Below are 22482 nucleotides of genomic sequence, written 5' to 3'. Positions count from 1 at the left end.
CAAAATCTAATTAAATGGTCCTCGGATAATAACCAATCATCCCACCAAATTTGCTGCGATTCAGTTCAATACTTTTGGAGTTATGCGAATAACAAACAAACAAACAAACACACATATTCACAAATAAATAAATACACAGCGATCAAAACATAACCTTCGCAACAAAGTTTGTGAAGGTAACCAGTGGCTTTGTGATCACAATGGTGGTCAAGCACAGCTTCATGTTCATCAAGAGTAATAGCTTCGTCCAGGTAGTGTCATTGAGGCCAATTCAGCTGGGGCACGTTCGTGATGATATCATGCATTGCAGACACACAGCTGGCCTTGTGTTATGGAAGACAGTCCTAAAATAAGATTTAACAACGTTTCATTTTTGTGCTATTGTTAATAATATAACCATTATTATAAGGGAAGCTGAGCATTTGCTAACTCACTTAATATCTATCTTAAAGTTGAAAAAGTCATTACAAGTGTCTAACTAGAGAGTTCATGGAACACCTTACCCCTCAGTCTTGAACAACAAGGACATGGGCAGGGTCTGTGATAGGCATATTTGATTGGTCGTGATGATGTAAAATGTTGTAATATTTTGGCCAAGCACTACGAAACGGAAAGGATTTGAACGTTCCAAAAAGGTGATTTGTGTTCTTGTGTTCAAGTAAATCATGAAATGGAAATAAAATAAAGATTTTAAAGATTGCAGGAAAGAATTCAGAAGTTTACCATCGTTGATACAGCATCTTTTACACCACCTTATTTAACACGTTACATTAGTTATTTGTGCCTGCTATTTGTGTCCTTCATGATGTCCTTTAAAACAGTAAGTTTCTGTTTGGAATCATTTTCAATTTTGTTTGACTGCCAAACAGGTAGACAGAGTAAAAAAAAATTATTTCATTCCTCTCTGCGCATTCGCGATTGGGACAAATTCAGTCAAAGTACTGCGCTAAACTATAGGTTCGTTTTCCGATTCATGTCATGATTTGTGTTCAAAATATAACATTTAATAGAAATTAACTTGTTCCTTAATCATAAGCTGACATTTGTCGACAGACGGACAAAGTGAACCAATTGCTTAACCCCACTTTTCGCTTCACATGTGTTGGGTAATAAGGCCACCATCAAAATCAACCTAACTGATGCTCTGAAGACATTTTATTCTATTTATGCCTTGAGCATAGCTCGCCTCTTCTAAAGTAGTGGACACTTTATTTTCACCAAAACCATCAACATATTCCTGTAAGTGGAGAATCTCCAGAGTTTCAACGTTTCAATACTTATTTGTCTGTATCTATATTCTCGAGTAATTCGCTTTATATTGTTGACAATAACACTGGATCTGAACTTCAATGTTACAAAATTTATCGAGTCGAGCAAGTGAAAAGTGATTTAACCAAAGTCGACACCAGGTGAATTGTTGAGATTGGGATGTTGCAGCTGCCGCCACACATCACTGAGGTTATGACACGAGATAAGATCAGAGGTCTGCTTCAGGGTGGATGTTTTTTCTGCGCTATTCCTATTTTTTTTTGTATATAATGTTGAGGCTCGTATGAGAGCTAATATACAGAACGTATAACAAAGGCAGCAGGAGACAAGAGGGGTAGGAGAGGGAAGCAAAAGACAGTGGGGAACAGTGACAGAAGGAGATCTGTGAAAGGGATTGGGCAGGGGTGCACGGGCTAAACAAGATGGACACCACAGGGACTTTCAGGAAGGAAAGCAGGGAATTTGAAGGAGGCAGATTTGGGGTGGATTAACGGGGGTAGAAAAGATCATAGTTTTGGATGGGGGAAGATAATAGATGGTGGTGAACAGCTGTTTTGAAGACCTGGAGGGAAGAATGGGATTGAAGAGAGTATGAGAGTTTGTTCCAGAGGCAGGAAAAAAGAGGAATGAAAGAGTGAAGGTGAGCAGTGATTCTTGATTTAGGTAGTTTCACCAGAAGGGAGGTTGCTGGTGGACCTTGAGCAACCTGCGGAAATATGGGGAGGACAGATCACAGAAAGAGCATTGGTATGTCGGTTACGTGATTTGCAGGGGCTAAAAGCCAGTGGACATTTGAAAAATCTATATATTAATACTGAAGGACCAATTTTGTGCTCCTCCTAGCGGTCGCGTCACGTTTTTCTCGGTACTGTGACCTGGACTGAAAGAAACTTCGTACCTGTAAGAGTGCATCGCACATCGTGCCAATAGTCAAACTTCAACTCTGAAGCAGAATAAACACTTTTCGTTTTACATTCGTTTACATGGCGACGTGTGACATCACCGCTGAGAGGTGTAAGGACGTCATGACATCATCGGTCATTCGCTGACGTCATTATGTCTGTCGTCGACAGACTGTCACCGCTGAGAGGTGTAATTCCACTCCTCGAAAATAGCGTCCGCAATGTAAAACCCTTTTCTGCAAATGCTGACTCCCTCAAAATGTGAATTTGACACAAAAAATGTATCAAGAAACATTGCATCTATATATTAATACTGAAGGACTAATTTTGTGCTCCTCCTCGCGGTCACGTCACGTTTTTCTCGGAACTGTGACCTGAGAAGTTTTGACACGGTGTTTGTACGTCAAAGTAGACACATGCACAAATCAGGGGACTTCTTCACAAGGAGTAGTGTACACCAAAAATGTCGTGTACATGGACGTTTTGTAGGCCTCATTAGGTATTGCCATGGAGTACATCGACTGGGATCCGGCTCTAACAAGAGCCGCCACTGTTTGTCATATTGGGCTCATGGAACGGAATCCGTCTGTGACGGGGTTTCGGATAGTAAATAATAATAACATAACAAACAAGAAAAAGTACAATCAGAGATTGCAGACCCTCACCAGGACTTGTTTTGTGTGGTGTATTTTGTGTGGCATTTGTGTACTGGTGTGTTATACAATAAATATGAGACATAACTACAACTGCCATGAAATAACTGCTGGCAGTGATGCCCGGGCACGAAGACGTCCTGCTTTGATGCAACTCCACTTTGATCAGACATTTGATCCTGACCCATGACATTTATTATTATTATTATTCAATTGAATTCAGAATAGGATTAAAATAAATTCAATTTTAAAAAATGAAGACCAAATAGGTACAGTTCTGCATTGTAGTCATCAGAAGGAACCCAAGCAAGCAAAAAGCAAAGATGAAGTCATCAGGGGGAACCTGGATATAATTCGGGTTTCAGCTGCTACTACTCTACCATCAAACCCATTCAGGTGCAGCCAAGTGAGCCTTGTTCAAAAAAAAAAAAAATCAAAAAAATAAAAAATAACCCAGATCAAAAAATATATATATTCTGGCTGTTAGACCGTGCATCTAATCAGATTGAAATTTAAAACCTATATTCACCATGATTACTAGATCATAATTGTGAAGTTTCATGACAATCGATGAAGCGGTTGCAGAGAAAGAATGTTTTTAAGATTTCCGCTCAATCCAATATGGCTAGACCATGTAACTTTTCAATTATTTGTGAATACCCTGGTATCCCTAAGGCTTGGGGAACTTTTGTGTGTAATTTCCCCTTAATCTTTGCAGCCGTTCTGGAGAAGGAGTTTAATAGGTTTTATGGTAAATCCAATATGGCTGCCAAACCATGTGACCTTTGACATTATATGTGTGAATGTTTTGTTCCTCATGGATAGGCGATCATATGTGTAACGCTTCACCTCGATCTGTTCAACTGTTTCAGAGAAGGTCATTTTTGAAGGTTTGAAAAAAAAAAACCCCCAAAAACCATTATAAAGCTGCTGAACCACGTGACGGATTACATCATCAATAATTTTTTTCTGTGGACCAATTTATCCCTAGATTACCTTCAAAAATTTTCATACTAATCAGATGTAGTGTTCTATGTATGCAATTATGATATCATAATGAAGGAGTCACCTATGGCGTCATAAAAAAAAAAATCACACGTATTCCCCACGTGTAGTACTTGCTAAGTGGAAATTTTCAAATTTTTCCTTCGTGCGGCTTTGGAAAAACAGAGGTCCAAAGTTTTTCCTCTTTTCCAACATGGCTGCCACACCACATTTCCTAAGACATAATTATTATCATTAAAATATTCTACATGAGTAGTCACTCCGATGTTGAAAATTTTGTCTCAATCTAACAAGCGGTTGCAGAGAAAAACACTCGTTCTGTGTGGACAAACGATCAGACAAACGGACCCTAATGCAATTCCCTCTCTCTGGTGAGGGTAAAAATCACCACCAAACACAACAATCAGTTTTGAGGTTAGGTGTCACAGAATGTGAAAGGATTCAGTAAAAACGGCTCCTCTTCCTAGTTCCTGCTATCGCTTGGTGCATCGACATTAACAACAAAAACATGTTGATTATACTAAAACTCCATGGAAGCTAAATAACCTGATACAAATTCCTCAAAACAGGGGAGGAGACAGACCTACATACACTAATAAAAATATCAATACCATCAGCTCTTACAAAAACTGAATAAGTGAAAAAAAAAAACCCAAGTGCCCCTCAGCTGTTGTTGCCAATCTGTCATGCGTTCTAGGCTGGCATGAGTTTCCTGTAATTAAAGTATTGTACGTATTGAGGAAAGAAGACATCACAAGAAATGCCATAAATCCCTTCAAAATGGCATTGCATCTCAACAGATCAATGCTTCAACCCAGGTCCTTTCACAACACTTCGTTATGTCTTCTCATGTGATGCGCATTGAACATCGTCACGTGATGCAATGTATTAGATATAATTACACAAGTACACCCACTCCCTGCAGGAGTGGTGGGAAGGGATATGTTATGATCCTCTCTGGGGCATATAGATTAGGTCAAAAAAAACAAGCACTAGTTGATTGTCGAGATTATTTTTTTTGTTTTAAAAGGAAGAAGCCCTTTTTTTATTTATTTGTTATTATTATTTATTTTCAAAATGGCCACTGGCTTTAAGCCCACGATAAATCATGTACCCATCACGCCAATTTCTAACCTCTCCAACTTTCCACCCCCCCCCCCCCACAAAAAAACAAATGACATGAGTCATCTACCAGACATGTCAGTTTTCTACCCCCAAAACAAATATGATTTGAATCATACACTTGACTTGTCACATACATACTCACTAAGCCTATGAAAAATACAATCCACAGTTCTGAACAAATCTATACAAATTGGTGTGTGTGTGTATGTGTCTCCACCATAACTCCAAAACCATGAAACCTATCAGCCTGAAACTTTGCATGCTTACGAAGAAAACTCCAAGGAAGTGCATGACTGAAAATTGGGTGTTTGAGTTAATTAAGACACCTCTTTTGAAGATAATTAACGGCCTTATTTAATAATATCCTTCCTTTATCAGGAACATTCTCGGTCACAGCTCTCTATGAGGTCTTATGGCGTATCCTTGGTAATCTCACTGGGGTCTGAAGCCACCATGTTTTTTGGCCTGCTCAACCTTGCCTGAACTTGGAACAGGCTGCAACAATTTCTTCACGATAAAAATTTTTTTTCTACTTTCCTCACTCATATTATCGAATGCCTGTTCATCATAGCTTTGAATCGTTGTGTACATCACTTTTGTAAGTGCTATAGTTTTAAAATTAGGAGCTTGGAGCGATTTCATGCATTATATGATGCAATTTTCCACGATCTACTCTTACGGACTAATTAAAGTATATCATCGAAATATTATTTCAGCTTTGAAGATCGCATATCATCCAGACTAAATAAGTGTTGAAATCTGGAGTGTAATCTGAAAATTAAAGAAGTAACGGGTCTTATAACTAAACTTATATACCTATTTACTTTAAGCAAGCAAAGTGATGTCCCTACTTCTCCATACATATATAAGAAAATGTGAACTTTCCAAAGCATTAAACTTGTCTTTTTCACCTGTTTGGATAATTATATTGAGTGAACAAAAGATTTAAGAACTTAACAAAATTAATCAGCTTCATTGAGCTGTATGATTTAATGCATTCACTGTTTGACATCATGCTCTGTCTCCTAGAGGGACTGCTTATCGATAGCATCTGCCAGATCTTTGTCTATATTTTCAGAGGTTTTGCAAGGTGCTCTACAGGGAGTCAAAGCAAATCTGGTGAAAAACGAATGTGTTAAAATTAAGTTATAACGTTTACGTGGACCCCGAACCGATGTACCATGTGATGCATGCACAGACGAGCAGGCAGTGTGGCAGATTATCTAAAATGTTTATACATCAGGCGATTAAACTTTGTGATGTCTCCGGGTTGTTCTACATGAAACAGCATCTCTTTCGTGGATAAAGTCATGATTTGAACAAATTCATGTTATTTCTTTAACTTCTGCTGGCACGGTGAAGACCGGCTTTAAAGTTAATGGTTTCCTATATGGTATGCAGCTACAGCCTGGCCAGCCATTCTTTATCAACTATTTAACTGGAGTGCTTGCTTGAGTGCTTAATCCACTTGCTGAGTGGCATACAGTCGAGAGCGGTACAGTTCATGTCCCGATCGGGATGTACATTCAGCAATTGCTACAAGGTGGAAGCACATGATTTACAATGATTACATCGTTGCTCTTTGTGAGTTTCAAAGGAAAATATATTTGATAACACTCGATTTTCAAGCCAATTGCCATATTAAAGTGTTTTCTAAATTACAGAACCAATTTTTTTCCACCCATCATATAACGATTGGCAGCTGTTTATAAAGATTAATGTTTATGCACATCTCCCTGAAACGTCTCTCATGCAACATTGTTTTTATTATTTGTTTCTTGAAATTCCCCCAAAACAAGGGTGAAGGCTACTCAAGGTTTTTGGGTTGTATACTGTACGTATTGTAGTCGGTAATCACACTGACTCCAATCTGCCAATTCCTGAAGAATTACTGATGTTGGTGAAGCACTAATATTGTGTGTGTGTGTGTGTGTGTGTGTGTGTGTGTGTGTGTGTGTGTGTGTGTGTGTGTGTGTGTGTGTGTGTGTGTGTGTGTGTGTGTGTGTGTGTGTGTTGTTCACAAAGCATAATATTTTCTCGATGCTAACTCCCCTCCCCCCACCCCCTCTCTCTCTGTCCCATCCTCGCTCGGCCCCCACGTAATACAGAGCAGCACCCTCCCACACATCTCTCTGTCTCTGTCTCTGTCTCTGTCTCTCTCTCTCTCTCTCTCTCTCTCTCTCTCTCTCTCTCTCTCTCTCTCTCTCTCTCTCACAGCTCTCTCTCTCTCTCTCTCTCTCTCTCTCTCTCTCTCTCTCTCTCTCCCCCCCCTCTCTCTCACCCCCCTCTCTCCCCCCCTCTCTCTCTCATCTCTCCAGATGTGTCTGGATGGAGTTTGTCTCTGGACGGAGTTTGTCTGAACAGCTTAGCTCCGGACGTATCCGATGGTTTGTCTCTGGACGTATATGGCCAGTGTTCATGTCCAGATGGGAGTTGGTCTCTGGATGTGTCCGGGTGGTGTTTTTTCTGGGCGGTGTTTGTTTTGGGACTGTGTTTATCTTCGGACATGTTTCTGGCGGTGTTTGTTTCTGGGCATGTCCGGACGGGAGTTTGTCTCCACACATGACCGAGTGTTTGTCTCTGGACTGCTTAACTCCAGGTATGTCTGGGTGGTGTTTGTCTCCGAACATGTCCGGACAGTGTTTGGCTCCAGGTGGCATTTATAGTACGACTGGTAGAAAATGGATTTCAGACATTATTTTGTTCCCATCTTCACTGTTATTCGACGCAGAAGCATTTTGATTAAACAGTATGAATCTTAATTAATGCTCCACTGCACATCTGCCTTCCCTTCCTCTCAGCTCTCACTTCCCTTCCCCCACCCCTCCTCACTCTCCCTCCCTTCTCGCTCCACCATGCCTCCTCTCTCCCCCTTCCCTCTCTCTCTCTTCCCCCTCCACTTCCTCACTCCGCTCCCCCTCCCCACCTCCTCTCTCTCTCTCTCTCTCTCTCTCTCTCTCTCTCTCTCTCTCTCTCTCTCTCTCTCTCTCTCTCTCTCTCTCTCTCTCCCTCTCTCTCTCTCTCTCTCTCTCTCCCACCGAGGGGCGTATTTACGGAAAATAGCGCCTATGGCAAGCACTGAAATTGCGCCCCTGTCCAAACATCTGACACCCATCTTTTAGATAACTTTACCATAATATCAGCTCAAGAATACAACCCAAGCTCGTTAATCTTTTAATTAACAAATTATGGCATTACATGAAAATTACAACTGCACCTTCCTTGCTTTCACTAATGTAAATTGGTCTACGATGTGCTCAAAGTCAGTTTTTTTCAGTTTCTTCTCTTTCTACACTCAGCAGAGCGAGATCACAGAGTCTGCCTTGACCCAAGGAGGCTCTCAAATACGAAAGTATTAGTTTTAACTTAGTGAATGATCTCTCACAGCTGGCGATGGAAGCTGCAATGATTAGCATTATCTGAATAGCAATGCGAAGATCGGGGAAGACGCTCTCATCTCCATACTGAACAATAAATTCGAGAAGCTCTTCAGGTCTTGATATTTTCATGTTGGCCTGACTTGATAGCAACATTCTGCAATCCAAAATTTATTCATATGGCTGATGTCCATCACCATCAGAGCTGTACAATTCACCCAAATTTTCGCACTTCTTCTTTAGGTCGTTACTGTCGGCGCCGTAACACAGTCCTTCAACATCGAGAAGGAACCCAAACTTGGCGTCAGTGTCATATAAACGAGCGAACCTTTCGTCCATTTCTCTGTGAAGACGGTCGAGTGTTCCCTTCATGACTCTTTCGATTTCCTCCTTGGCTGTTAACCCAGCGTCTCTCGAGTTCTCATCAGCCATTTGTTTCTTTTGTCTCTTACGTCTTTCAACTTCAATATTCCATTCTTGACAGAGACCGAGTCCTTCTCAGTAGTGCCCAGGGCATGTGCCATACCTGCCATACCTTAAGTACGCCACTGCTACCACCCTCTTTCTCTCACCCCTTCATTTTCTCCACCCCCCTCCCTTCGTATTCCCATCAGTGAAATGATGGGTGGAATTTGCTAGTATATAATAAACGTATGATGAAATACAAAAAAACTACACACTTTGTGCATATTAAAATTATTGGTTATGTGATCTTTCTATATTAGGGTGCATCAAACGACCCCTTTTTTGTGAAAGTTTGAAACACATAACGGCGATAGGACAGATGTGTTCGAATACATGAAAAAACATTTCTCTTTTTTTTTCAGAATTTTCGGTCATCATCTTGGGGGTCCACATCGGGGTCAAAGTTCAGGCACGCAGCTCCTGCGCATTTTTCAGAATAAGCGTTATTTTTCACTGTATAGTGATCAAAACTTGTATCTGGTGGTGAAATAATTCTGACATATCGATGTATTGCTCCTTTGTTGATGTTCCAGTGATATAGAGCCAATCAAATTTTCCGGGAAATTTGCCAACACGGGAAACTGGTGATATTCCCAGAAATAAAAAACTACAAAATGGTAACAAATGCCTCGGTTCTGCCAAATTCACGGCTTTATTACCCAGAATTATGTGTATTCATATCAAGGTACTCGTATAATATCATTAATGATCAAGTTTCAAGCGTTTCCGGAGATTCGGATTCTCTTTCCTGTCATTCTCAGTGACTTGTTGCACATTCTGAAAGTGTTCTTCAGACCTAGCTGCACCGAGACAGTCCGTTCCGAGTTTTATTCGACGTTCAGCCACATCATTAGTTACATTGAGTGCTTTGGTTTTAGATTTTGAATCCACATAGGCTGGAAGTGTTGCCCACTTACTTCATACGTTAAGAATGAATCGTCCAGTTCAAGTTCTCGGAACGCAAACCATGAATCGACCGAGACAAAGTCAGACAGGTGAGATGTCAAGTGAATGTCCTTGGGGAAGTGAGGCTTTCCGAAGTCTGCACCAAAGCGCCCAATAGGCAATAGTCAAGTTCCTTTGTCCAAACTTTTACAGTCCAAACTGTCCAAACTTTTACATTCATGATCTGCCACGTGTCAAATTCTCTGGGAAAACACAACTTCCGGGGAAAAAAATACCATTTTCCGGGAAACTGTGCCAACAAATTACAAGCCAACCATGTTACAAACATCACCAAAGGAGCAGTACATTGATATGTCAGAATTATTTCACCACCAGACACAAGTTTTGATCACTATACAGTGAAAAATAACACTTATTCTGGAAAATGCTCAGGAGCTGCGTGCCTAAAAACTTTGACCTCGATGTGGTCCCCCAAGATGATGAACGAAAATTCTGAAAAAAAAGAGAAATGTTTTTTCATGTATTCGAACACATCTGTCCTCTCGCCGTTATTTTTTTTCAAACTTTCGCAAAAAAGGGGGCGTTTGATGCACCCTATTCTATATAGGTCTACAGTAAACATTTAATATACAAATTTACATTTGTGTGATGTGGACTCACCAGCGCTCCCTGGTTCACCTCCCCAATGGCGAAATTGGAGAAAACATCCAAGAACTGTTCCTGTGTGCCACGGCTTCAGGACTTGAGTTCCCGTCCGAATTTGCAAACATGTGAAAACCATCTTCATAAATAAAGCTGAAATCATGAGAATGATTCGGCGGTTTCACACAATTTGTCTTCATTCTACATTCGTCACGCAATTTTGTAGTTTTAAAACCAGTTGTATTTTGCATCAGTTTCATTGGAAGCATGCACTGAATTTTATTGCAGCTGCTGTGATGGAACTTACGCACACAGACTTGTACATGCACAGATTAGTATCACTCAAATATCACGCATGGAAACGGAAAGCAGCAGTGAACGAAAGGCAGCAGTCCAGCTCTCGGTGCTGTGGTTTGGTAGAAGCTTTCAAAACTCTGTATTGACATTGGTAAAATTGTGTGTGTGTGTGTGTGTGTGTGTGTGTGTGTGTGTGTGTGTGTGTGTGTGTGTGTGTGTGTGTGTGTGTGTGTGTGTGTGTGTGTGTGTGTGTGTGTGTGTGTGTGTGTGTGTGCGCGCGCGCGTAAGTTGCAGTTGTTGCCTGCTATCTCCACATGTGGTTGGTGGGTTTTAGAAAGTGAAAGAGACCTACTAGGTCTCAAAGTGTGCGTACGTACATAAGTATAAGTTGCTGTTGTTGCCTGCCATCTCCACATGTGGGTGGGTTTCATCAAGAGGTGAAACAGAGATCTACCAGGTCTCACAATATCCACCTCAGTGTGTGTGTATGTCCTTAATTGGTATCTACATATGCGAGTTTCAGAATGTGGAATGGACTCCTCCCAGGGTGCCGCAAAGTATCCACCTTTATTTCGGTAAGGGGTCACGATTCATGGACCAAGTTGTGAAGTTTTCTGTTCTCAAAGTTGTGTGCTGAGGGCTCTCTTCGGGATCGTCACTGAGACCCAGACAGCTTCCAACTGTGGTTCGTTTGTAGTAATATTCCCAGGGATGGTGTGAAATATCTTTGAGGTTCTTTTTCATCATTCCTGTAGCTTCAACGACCACTGCTACAATTTTAGCATTTTTCAGCTTCCAGGATGTTTTAATTTCATTCTTGAGGTTTTGGTATTTGGTCATTTTCTTGATTTTTTGCATCGTTTAGTTCAAAATCACTGGTATTAACACCTCACTTAGCAATGCTTTCTTCTCTCTTTTCTTTTCTCTCTTCATATGTATGATATCTGGTCGCAATGCTTTGTTTTCGATCTTCACGCTCAATGGGATCATTAGGTCGTACGTGAGCGGGAGGTACTTCCATGTTTTTAGTCCATGCTTTTGGTTCATGTTCCCACAAGTTTTCTGGAACTAGGGTATCAGTTTTTGGAAATGCACCAGCAGATTAAATTATAAACTCTGTTGTGTCATTTGGACAGCTGTTCTGACATGAGTTTTTTTTTGTGTGTGTGTGTTCGGTCATTACGCATAACATATCATTCTCTTTGCTAATGCCACCTCCACCCCTCAACTTTCTCTTTTTTTTCTTCCCCCCCCCTTCCCTCTCTCTCTCTCACCCGCTCTTCGCACCCTTCCCTCCCGCAGTGTAAAGCAGCAGCAACGTTTGGTGAGGTGTCGCTCTCCACCCCTTCCCCACCCCCCCCTCTCCATGCTATTCCCCCCTTCCTAGCTTACCCTCCCACCTCTCTAACCCCACCACCCCTCAACTCACTCTCTCCCCTCCCGCCTCTGCTCTCTCTCCCCTCACCTCTCTCCTCTCACCTCTCTCCTCTCTCTCCCCTCACCTCTCTCCTCTCACCTCTCTCCTCTCTCTCCATCCTCTCCTCTCTCTCACTCCTCCCTCCCTCCCTCCTCTTCCCTCCCTTCTCTCCCCTCCCTCCAGTCCAATCTCTCCCCTCCCTCTCCCCCACCAATGAAGTGATGGATTATATTTGCTAGAATTGCAATAACGAAGGTGTCAACGTACTCTCTGGGGTGCTGTGCCTGCTGTCAAGATCGATACCTCTCGGCGATAACGTTTAATGCAGGGTAAAACGTTGTTCAGGTTTCGTCAAGGCTTTTACAAATGTATTGTCGTCACCTTAAACATCTGGCAAAGTATGGAAAATTCTCTGACTTTCAGCACCAAGTGGATATAGTAGAATAGCTCGTTTCTGGTCTGAACTTGCTCAATGGAAGCTTGCAGCAATAATATAGTTGTCGAACAAATGGTGCCATTGTAGCCACGACATGCATGGCCTTCCTGGAGTCAATAATAATGGAACTGGAGCTGCCAAGTCAGCAGTTGCCATCATAGAAATCTGGCAGAATTTGTTGACAGTTTATCCAGGGTTTATCTTTGTCACCAAATTATTGAATAGAGGTTTGAAGAAATCAAGAGAAATGCTGTAAATGCATTCACAATGAGGAGGAACTTTTATTGCATTTCAACCCATGAATGCTTACATCTGGTTCATCTCACGACACTTGGTTCCATCATCTCATGTGATGCGCACTGAACATAGTCATGTGATGTGATGTATTATATTGAATTACATTACAGTCAGGGTTGACACCACAAAAAGGGCATCGAGTCTGATATCTCGTCTGAGCTCTGCATCAACAATTTCTATTATAAGGTTCACGATCAATGTTAATGTAAGACAAGAGGGTAAGATGAATTGAAAAATAATTGACACATTAAACTCCCTTTTTGCTTTAACAAGATACCTGTCTAATATTTTAATGAATTCTTAGAAATAGGAAAAGCTTTAGGTCATTTCATAATGCTCTGAAAAACACAAATAAAGGTAAATGTGTCAGAAAAGGTCACTCATTTTCACTCATTTCTGGACTTGCACCCTCCACCGTCATTTCTGGATTTTCACCCTCTATCCTCTCCGTGCTTCCTCCCCACCCCGCCACCCCCAGGTATCTGCAGGATGCATACAGTCCACCAGAAACCATCTCCAAGTGACACTGCCTAAATCCAGAACCACTGCTCACCTCCACTCATTTATTCCTCTTTTTTTCCCCATCTGTGGAACCCCCTTCCATCCTCTGCAATCTCATTCTTCCCTCCAGGTCTTCAAGATAGACGTTCACCACCATCTCAGGTCATCCCCATCCAAAATCATGATCTATTGTACAGATGTTAAATCACCCCTACCCCTTCCAAAAATTTTCTTATGTATTCATATTGTTCACCCTTTGCGTTCTCCCTTACCCCTCATTGCTAACTGTATCCCTTGTTTGTCTGTCTCCATCTAATTTCCCTCTGCCATGCTGTCGGTATTTTCCCCTTTCTCCTGCTGTTCCCTTTGTTATGTTGTGTCCTGATTTGTTTTGTATCATCGCTCTTCCACAAGCCTAGAACATTTTTTTTTTAACAATTGCTTTTAGCGAGTTTTTTTTGTTGTAAGAAATCAAGATTTTCAGTGAGAGAACAAAATTGTCCAATATGTGTTCTGATGGAATGCCCACCTCACTAACATTAACTGAATCAATGGAAGAACTCCCAATCAGAATCAGAATCATTGCCTTGAATGCCATATCGGATTCATTGGGCGCAATAATGCAGCATTCCGATTCTCCAATACTAACATCTTGCTGCCTGCTACCATCTCCACAGTGCTCAATTAGAATGGCACTCGGGAGAATGTATGCCTCTACCAGGCTTAATACTTTACGTTTTGTGTCCTATTGTGAGGCCGGATCTTCATCTGGACCTGAACCAAAATCGACCTGACCTGACTTGAACTCATCCACCAAGTTTTGTCATAAACTGTCCAAAACTTCTTGAAATATCAGGCTATATACCGTTTTTGGCCCCATCTCCCAATAGTGAAGAATCACTTACAAAATTTAAAAATTTTGTTTCCAGATCCAGATCTTCTACAAAATGTAATTAATTTATCTTTGGCACACACCCAACCTCTCCAACAAGTTGTGTCCAAATAAGTTCATAACTTTGAGATATCCTGCTCACAGACAAACAAACAGACAGGGGTGAAAACATAACCTCTGTTCACCTTCGTTGGCAGAGATAATTATTTCTTCTGAATAGTGTGTCTTCAACATTAGCTGTGAATAGCAGGCATCGTTTCTCCTGGTCTCTCTGCAGAGAGAGAGGTTGGTATAGAAGGAAGGTGCTAGAGATATCCTTGGGTTATAGATGAAGGGTGCTGGAAATATATCCATGCATAACCAAAGATGACAACATGTACAGGTAAGTATGAAAGCTCAGCATTCAAAGCATCAGTCTTGGATAAATATTTCTGCCTCTTGAGACATCAGCAAAGCACAAACAGTTTAAAACGTAAAATTTCCAGGACAACCTGTATATCACTTCATATGACACAATGCGTAGGGTATGATGAATGTAAATGAAGTAGGTTGCTTCATTTACATAGTGCAACATATTATCAGTGACATCATCATTTACATAAAGTGCATTTGACCAATAAATAGGTAGATCAACAAGATTGGAGAAAGCCTCCACCGGAATGAATTCACAAATCCTGCAAGATCTTTCCATAAATTTCCAATGACAAACATCCTCTAAGGGGACTGTTGCAGCTCAGTATTTACAGCATCAGTCTTAGAGATATGTTTTTGCATTGATGCAGAAACATAAGCAAGTCAAAATCTGCTTATGATGCAAAGCTTACATGATAGAAAATATCAAGTGAGGGCAGGGTAGACATACAAATGAAAATAGGAGTTTAAATAGTAGATGTCGTAAAGTAAAGTGACCTTATAAAGAACACTCTTTCAACTAATTATTAATGGAACAAACAACACTTTTTGTGTACAATCCCGTTTTAACAATCAAAATTAAACCCTGTATAACAAGCACTAAAATGTGGAAATTTAAATTATGAACAATCAAAATCTGTTGAGAAATAGTGGAGAATTTAAGTAAAAACTCTTATGGACAAATGTGAACTGCAGATTGAACCAACAAGGTGAAATATTGAGGAAAATTTGGTTTTTAAGCATTTATGAGTGATGCCTTAACAGTTTGTCATGAATGTGGGCCTAAATATTATGGAGACCTTGAATTTTGGGCTGCTGGAGGACATCTTGTTATAATGAATTTTTGATGTACAATGACTCGTCCACAGAATGTATGTGTTTTGTGTGAAGTTGACCGATTACCCATTGGTGTCAAGGTGACTGATTATCATTGCCACGTTAAGAGCAAACAAGATATTTAAGGAGACCTCGGCACAAAGAAGGAATTCTGCATTGTAGTCCGAGTTTGTGGAACTGAGCATCAATAACTGCAGGTCAAGTTTGGGAGAAAATAAAAATTCACAGCAAAAAAAAAAAAAATGCATCGAGATGTTTCAGTATCGAGGTGACCATCATCACAGACTATGCACACCAACTTCGGTGTTTCTAAAGGATTCCTATCAGAGATCTGAATCAACCACGGACCTGTGAAAGATCTGAAAACCACTTTCTCCTGGTATTTCTTTTTGAATGCAAATAAGGGAAGTGATTGCAATTCGGTCAGGATAGGTGTGCCAAAATATTCCAACAACCAGCTCAGCATTTACAGCATCAGTCTTGCAGATATGTTTCTGCCTTGATTTAGAAACAAAAACAAGAAAGGAAGAAAAAACAGCTTGTAATGCAAAGCTTACATGAGAGAAAATATCAAGGGAGGACATTTTAGGCCGACAAAGGAAAGGAGGAGCTCAATGTTGTCACTATGTTGTCGAGTTCCCTTACAATGAACTCTTCCGATTGATTAATTATTCAAAATCACAGCACTTTGATGTTAGATTCAAAAGATTCCGCTCAGTGGTAGGAAGTAATACAGACCTATGAGAGACCCAAAAACCGTTTTTTCTTTGTATTTACTCCTAAGTGGAAATACATGAAGTGATCAAATTAGTCTGTATTAGAGTCCCTTTATAGAGAGAGTAGCGACATAGAGGGTCCGGAAAAATCTAGTCACGTGATTGCGTGGAGCCATTTTGAGTCCATTGCGGACAGGATCGGACGCATATCGGTCAGCGTTTTGACGTTCCCACTGTACACAGCGTTCTCATTCGTGTTTTACATCGACGATTTTACGACAAAATGACAGGTTGTTGCGCCTTTGGGTGCACAAATAGAATGGAGAAGGGATTCAAGATGTATAGATTTCCATCAGATGCTAAAAGACGAAAAATCTGGGAGAACAGAGTCAGTCGTGTTGGATGGAAAGCAACTTCTTGGTCAGTTCTCTGTCAGGTCAGTGTGATGGTGGTCATGGTCCTGTATGCGTATATTTGTGTGCTGCGAGTGAGACTGGCCTTTGCTTTGGCTTTCCAGGCTTGTTATCCATTGCTCATGGATTAATTAGCACTTGAAGGAGAAGGCATCTTTATTTAAAATTGAGTTTGAGTTAGAGTCTTCGAGCTAGATCAATTAATATAGGATCTAGACTCTAGATCATGTCTCCAAAGTCAGACTCAGACTCAAAGTCAAAACAAAGACGAATGAATGGAGAACGGATCCGGGCTAACACGGCCCACTCTTCAAAGGCAGTAACCCTAATTCAACACTAACCCTAACTCTGACCCTGACCCTAACCAACCCTAAACCTGACCCTAAACCTAAATGTAACCCTAAACCCTAACCCTAGCTTTTAAGAGTAGGTTATACCAAAGATTTAAAATCTATCGGTGTGGGTGTAGACTGCCAGATCTCAGGATACTAAACAGGTCGACACCCCATAGAAGCATAGAAGGGAGCCCATCTAACTTCTGAGTGTAGCATGGTCGGGACTGGCTTTTATCTTCGGGGGGGGGGCATGAGGGGGGGCATGCATTGAATGTATGTATTTGTCTCTGTTCATTTGAATGTGTGAGGACATTAACTTGTGTTTGTGTGTGTGACTTTCAATTTATAATTTGTATGTGTGTGCATTAGTACATGTGTGTATGTGTGTGTGTGATTGTAAATATGTAACTTGTATATGTATTAGAGATTGTGTGTGTGTGTGTGTGTGTGTGTGTGTGTGTGTGTGTGTGTGTGTGTGTGTGTGTGTGTGTGTGTCATGCTTTTTGTGTCTATTAATTACATAGTCTATTAATTAATTATGTACTGTTGGAATGGACCTTTTGAGCCTTTAGACTGCTGAGACCCCTTAGACCTTTGAAGACTCTTCAAGACACCCCTTGACTCTGAAGACCACCAAGACCCTGAAAGACCTCTAATTATTATTATTAGGGTTCCAAGGATTCCAGGCTGGGAAACCTATTGTTTTGTTCAGACCAGCAAAAACCCTCAAGGCCACGTGAAGACCAATGAAAATTTGGTCCAACAGACTACCGGACCCCCTAGTACATTATAAATAATTCGCTCCATATCGATTCATATGTATACAAGTGTAAACATCGCTCTGAACCAATACACTGCCTGACAGTCGCTTGTGATTTATTTGTGACAATATATGGCTAATCCATGATCTAAAAGCAAGTTATTTACATAAGCATCACATGGAACACAGCTCTGAAGGCCTCGCCATCCCTGTGGATTTAAAACATTTCCATTTTGAGAAAGCATCATGCTATTTGCTCTCAATATTCATGACTACCAAATACCATCCATCGCTTTGCTGACGGGAATACTAAAAGGGGGGAGGGGAGAAGAAGAGGGGGAGCGAAAGTGAGGGGTGAGGGGGGAAAGCAAAGGGGTGGAGGGGGAAAGGGGGTGTAGCGAGGAGGGAGGGAGAGGATGGGTGGGGGAAGGGAAGGCAGTGAGAGATGAGAGGAAGGGAAGTCCGTGTGAAGTGTGGGGTGACAACCAGAAGCAACGTGCAGTGACCCGAATCATGCTTCCTTATTGGGCCACAGCAGTCCTAGCCATGGCTCCTGGGGCCGGAAGCGGTCTCATTCGCACATCCGGGGCAACATGGCCTGGAGCTCCATACCAAACTCCCAGACCGATCTTCCCGCGACCCCCTCCCCGCCCCTCGCCGCCCATCCTACCGTGTTCTGTCGACTGGACAAGTGTCGTATGAATCCCGCATCCCCATTTGGGGTACCCTCGGCGAGCTGCGGTTGGTGCTGCTAACGTTCTTGGCTTGTCCCCGCATTACGGGAATCAGTATCAGTCCCCGCATCAGTAAACTCCTGTGCAGCACGCCTCTGTATATTGGCTTGTATCAATACAGAGGCACGAGGAGGTGCAGGAAGTTTCCCGTGTATGGGAGACGTTGGTGGTCGAGGTGGTGAGTTTTTGGTGAGCGAGGAGTGAGCAAGGTGAGTTGCTGTTGTAAATTGGCACGGAGATTTGAATGAGAGGGCGTGCCATGCACGTGCTCTACAGTATCTCTTGTGTTTCTTTCACGGGAGGCTGCGTGGGTGCTTGTTATTCATATCGTGTGTGTTTTCTTTCTTGCTTGATTTGACTTGTACCATATCTAAAAGGAAAGGGTTGGTTTGGAAATCAGGATTGAATGGAAGATGGAGATATAATTAGATCTAGCTATAAGACCCATACAATGCACTTCATCCCGTTAACCCACTAGATATGAGGGGAAGGTCTGACTGCATGACGACCAATGAAATAACTGCCCGGGGATCACTGTATGTTGGGTGCCATTGCTTTCAAGGCATATGATTTGCAGAACCGCAACAATTACATATATATATATATATATATATATACACACACACACACTACATACACACTACCAAATACCACCCGTCACTTCGCTGATAGTAATACAAAAGGGGGGAGGGAGTAAAAGAGGGAGAGAGGGGTGGGGGAGAGAGAGCAGGGAGAGTGAAGAGGAGGAGGGGAAAGGAGAGAGGAGGGAGGGGGAGCAAGAAGGAGTGGGGTAGGGAAGACATGTGAGGTGATAGGAAGGGAAGGCAGATATGCACTGGAGCGTTAATTACGATTCATACCGTCTCATCAAAATGATTCTGCATCGAATAATAGTGAAGATGGAAACAAAATAATGTCTGAAATCCATTTTCTACCAGTCATACGATAAACACGACCCGGAGACAAACTCCCGTCCAGACATAAATACCGCCCGGACACGTCCGCAGCCAAGCTGTCCAGAGACGCACACTGCCCGGACGCGTCTGGAGATGCACACAACCGTCACTTCGCTGATGTTGCTTTGCCAGCAAATACAACCTGTCAGAAAGAGAGAGAGAGAGAGAAGGTATAGGGTGAGAGGGGGAAGTGGAGGCAGAGAGGATGAAGTACTGGGAGTTAGGGGGAGGTGGGGAGAGCCACAACTCAGCAAATGTTGCTATTCGCTGTGGGAGGGAGGGAGAGAGAGGGAGAGGGAGGGAGGGAGACGGCTGCATTTTATGAGGAGGGTGGAGCGTCGGAGCGAGGAGGGGACAGAGAGGGAGAGTAATGAATACTTTTGCATGCCACTGTATTTATGTACTACTAGCCGAGCCTACCCCTCACCTTGTGCTGAAGGAATTTAGAGTTTAAGTGTAAGGAGATGATTAGTAAAGCTAAATACGACTGGGTGGTGCTATATGATATACATTTACATAGACAATTGGGGTCTTCCCCCAACCCTGAACCCAATTCCCTGGAGGTTTGAAAATGCTTTCTTGCATCTACATTTATGAAGAGGATTCCAACGGTTTGCAGTATTATTGGGTGACTACCGATGGGGCCAATTCTATCGATGGACAGACAGACAGACAATACAACTTTATATACAGTGTCTATAGAAATTCTACACCCCATTTCAAAATTTTCACCTGTTGTTGTCTGATAGCCTGGAATTAAATTGCATGATATCAGACTTTTTCCACCCTTATTCACACATCGTAACCCACAACTTCCAAGTGAAAACCAAATTCTACAAATTTCAGAAAATTAATTTAAATTATAAACTACAATATTTTGGTTTGGGGATGTATTTCTGCTGCTGTCATTGGTCATTTGGTGAGAATTCAAGGAAGAATGAATGCTGTCAAATATATACATATACTAATCCTCCATGGCGTCCCATAAGGAAAGAGGCTAATTTGGCGACAACTTTGTTTTCCAGCACGATAACGACCCAAAACACACCGCAAATGTCGTTAAAACATATTTACAAAGAAAAACAAAGTTAGGGACTCCACAACTAATACCTCAAAGTTCTGACCTTAACATCATATAGAAGCTGTCTGTGATTATTTGAACAGGAATAAAAACAAAAAAACAACCTAAACCAAAGACAAAATATGGGAAACATTGCAGAATGCATGGAACAACTTCCCAATGAAATCCCTCCAGGAATTGCAGTGAAGCATTCCAAAACGTCGCGAATCATCATTTATCATATCAGACAAACCAGAAAAAAAATCATGTTATGTAGACGTATATTTAAGATGTGAAATAGAAATAGTTTTTAATTGTCATTCTCAAGTTAGTATAACAACAATCCTTTTAAAGATCAGATCAAAACTCTCCATAAACAACCCAACACAGCCTCCACAACCAAAATAAGAAATATATCATGAAACCTGATCTCAATGAATAATATCATAGCACACTTTTGAATCACGCTAACGTAAAAACAATAATTAGAACGACACTCGGTAGAGCGCACACCTCCGCCAGGCTGCAGTTTACGTTTTATATCCCTCTGAGAGGTCAGATCTGCATCTGGACCTTAAACAAAAGTGAATCGGCTTCTTCTTGTCACCTACCCAAAGGACACCTTGCCATATACACACACACACACACACACGACGGTGGATACTTCGAGACCTGGGAGGGCTCCGCTCCGTTCCACCTTCTGAAACCCTCATATGGAGATAACAACCAATGACACACACAACATATAAAGTAAATCTTCAATTTCGCAAGTAACAAAAACGATGTCATACTTAGCAGGATACTTGCAAAATCTAAATAAACAACTTGCTTCCAGGTTTTGATTGGTGAACCAATTCAGTGACCCAACATGCAAATTCTGTTCAAACTTGCAGAGCGTCCAGGCTTTCGGTGGGAGGCTATTGTGTATTACTTGCTGATGAAAGTATAGTCTGTGTATTGCAAGACGACTATAGATGTTTGTGTGGTGTGCGACTGAAGGGGTATAATGGGTCTACGGATCTTAAGGGTTGTAAAGGGTGTAAAGGTCCAAAGTGTCGAAGTGATTCAAAGGGCGCGAAAAGGGTGAAATCCATCATCAACAAGTGGAAGATGTATCATACTAAACTCTAGCCAGATCAGGTCGCCCATCCAAACTCAGCAGCCGGGAAAGCAGAAAACTGGTTTAGGATGTCACTGTAAATCCAACAATGACTTTGAAATGTCTGCAAGACTCGACATCTGAGATGGGGGTCAATGTTCATCTATAGGGCTCTATAATGGTCTTAAGTGGTACAAAGGTGTAAGAGGTCTTAAGGGTTCTAAAGATCTAAGGGTATTTTCCAATTGTAGTAAGGGTCTAAGGTGTCTATTAAGTATCCAAAGAGGGCCTAATGGGTTTAAAAGTCAATTTGTCAAGTGGTCTAAAGGGTGTAAGGGTCTTTTGGAGTCGAAGGGGTCTAACTGGTCTTAAAAGGCTCAAAGGGCTCTAAAGGGTCTAGAAGGTTGAAAGGATCTCAAGGCTCAAGAGGTCAAAGTCATCTAAAGGGTCCAGTGGGGTCGAAAAGGTGCAAAGAGTATGTTCCAGCAGTAGTTACAGGTCTAAAGGGTCTAAGGAGTCCAAAGGGGTCCATCCATCCATTGGGACCATACTTTGTGTGGAGCGTTGGTGCTGCCTAAGCAGTCTCCTTGGCTATTGGACACATTCATGGACGGGTCGCCACTCCGACACAGGATACCAGCATGCTGACACTTATTTTTGCTGACCTCGGAGGAATGACAAGCAGAGTTAACCCCACCTGGTATTAATTCACCAGACGAGTGGGATTTGAACTCAATACCCTCAGATCCCAAGCCCACCACTCTAGCCATTAAGCCAATACCAGGCATAAAGGTGTCTAAAGTGTCCAAAGAGGGTCTAATGGGTCTAAATGTTCTTTCTGTTCTCCTTCTTCCTCCTGCCAGCACACCATCTTCATTCTACTTGAGCTGACCCACTCTCGTCATGACCTTCACAATTTATTCCTACAACCTTCCATTCCCGAATGGAACCTTCCTACAACCTTCCATTACAACCTT

At 41.8% G+C, this 22482-nt stretch overlaps 2 long non-coding RNA genes across 2 annotated transcripts in view; one reads left to right on the top strand and one right to left on the bottom strand.

Moving 5' to 3' along the window:
- The window catches only part of LOC147034355 (uncharacterized), a 41551-nt gene extending 28149 nt beyond the window's left edge, over positions 1-13402 (top strand). The window contains exon 3 of the long non-coding RNA XR_015058145.1: positions 13270-13402. This is a non-coding gene — a long non-coding RNA (uncharacterized LOC147034355). The remainder of the gene's footprint in view (positions 1-13269) is intronic.
- Positions 13376-19489, bottom strand: LOC147034354 (uncharacterized). The gene is made up of 2 exons (XR_015058146.1): positions 19379-19489; positions 13376-18760 (listed from the first exon to the last, which is right to left on the bottom strand). It is a non-coding gene; the product is annotated as an uncharacterized LOC147034354 (long non-coding RNA).
- Positions 19490-22482: the final 2993 nt, after the last annotated feature.

The sequence above is a fragment of the Eptatretus burgeri genome, chromosome 1 (assembly GCF_056783735.1).
Source record: "Eptatretus burgeri isolate ZD-2024b chromosome 1, Ebu_testis_v1, whole genome shotgun sequence".
Lineage (NCBI taxonomy): Eukaryota > Metazoa > Chordata > Myxini > Myxiniformes > Myxinidae > Eptatretus > Eptatretus burgeri.
The sequence above is the reverse complement of the archived record's forward strand: the minus strand, read 5'-3'. Positions and strand labels throughout refer to the sequence as shown.